This window comes from Choloepus didactylus, chromosome 9 (genome assembly GCF_015220235.1).
Source record: "Choloepus didactylus isolate mChoDid1 chromosome 9, mChoDid1.pri, whole genome shotgun sequence".
Taxonomy (NCBI): domain Eukaryota; kingdom Metazoa; phylum Chordata; class Mammalia; order Pilosa; family Megalonychidae; genus Choloepus; species Choloepus didactylus.
This window is the reverse complement of record NC_051315.1, coordinates 27,472,758-27,474,198: the sequence shown is the minus strand read 5'-3', so window position 1 is coordinate 27,474,198 and position 1,441 is coordinate 27,472,758. Positions and strand designations below refer to the sequence as shown.

The 1,441-nt window shown below is 54.9% G+C and overlaps 1 pseudogene; it reads left to right on the top strand.

The window, feature by feature from the left end:
- Positions 1-1,018, top strand: LOC119543693 (annotated as a pseudogene).
- Positions 1,019-1,441: the final 423 nt, after the last annotated feature.

Sequence of the window (1,441 nt, the reverse complement as noted above, 5' to 3'; positions counted from 1 at the left end):
ATGAAGAGCAACTGGCTGCTACCCTATTACATGGTGCAGAGCGGCTCTGCCATGGGCATGTTCAACACCACCGTGGGGAAACTGCAGCGCCAGCTGCACAAGGGGGAGTATGAGATATTCAAGTATGCCCCGATCTTCAAGAGCAACTTTATCCAGCTCACCAAAGGGGAGAGGTGATCGATGTGCACAACCCCGTCCAAATGGTGACGGTGGGCATTGTATGCAGCAGCCCCGTGCTCCCCCTCCCCGACATCATGCTCCTGGCCCGACCGGCCAAGGAGCATGCCGCCTGGGGCACCAACGGGAAAGGCTGCAAGGCTAACAAGGCTTTAGAGCTCACCAGGTTCTCGCCCTTGAAGTTTGCAAGATCTCCATTCATGATAGGGAGAAACAGCAGCTGCGCCTGAAGTTTGCCACTGGCCATTCTTGCTACCTGCAGCTGTGTTCCCTTCTAGATGCCCGGGAAGACCTCTTTACCTATTGGGAAAAGCTAATTTATCTCCTGTGACCACCAGTAGACAGTAACAGCAGTACCCATGCCATTCTTGCTGCAGACATGATATGCATGTCCATGTTTGAGGAAGAGGACAGGATGAGCACAGCAACTGTGGATTCCATGGAAAGGGGCATCAGGACCAAGTCAGCATCAGGAGTCTCCACATGGTGTCTGAGGTGTCTGGGGGCCTCCTCTACTGCTTTCACTGGGGGGGGGGTCAACTATGCCTCCCAGAAACCCACCAGCATGCCTGACGTGTCCACCCCCAAACCTGCACAGTCTGCCAAAGGGGCAGCATCTGGGCCAACAGCAGGGGCAGCAGCAAAAGGCACCTCAGCAGGTGTCATGAGCATGACAGCATCTAAGTCTGCAGATTCTGAACACATCAATGCAGCAATAGCAGAAGCAGCCACCGAGGGCCCAGAAGGAAGCAGAAGAAGCGTGGCCATCGCGAGTGTCACCAATGTGCCCTCAAAGAGTGTTAAGATGGCCGTGGGAGGTGCTGCAACAAAGACCTCCTAGTGTACTTGTAGTACGGCGGTTTCCGCCACTCCCTCTCCAGAGAGAAGTGTGAATGTGGCAACTGCAGGAGCAACATCTGCCAGGAAGACTGTGGCAGAAACAGCTCAAGACTCAGCAGTGGGACCTCCTGCCTCCACCTTGGTGAGGGAAGGCCAGAAGACTGGACAGGAGGCAAGCCAGCAAGTCTCCCAGACCAATGTTGAATCCCAGAAGGAAAGAAGGGAAAGGAGGGAACGAAGGGAAAAGGACAGCCGTCTGGAGGAAGAATTCCTGCCACCCCAGACAGGTGAAAGTCACTGCAAGACAAAGGGATGCAAGATGGGCCAAAAATCATCAGGCTGGTCCTTGGCCAGCCGCAGATCCACTAGAGACGATAAAAGGAAAAAGCCGTGGCAGCCCAGGGGGCAGCAGGCCTTCCACTTA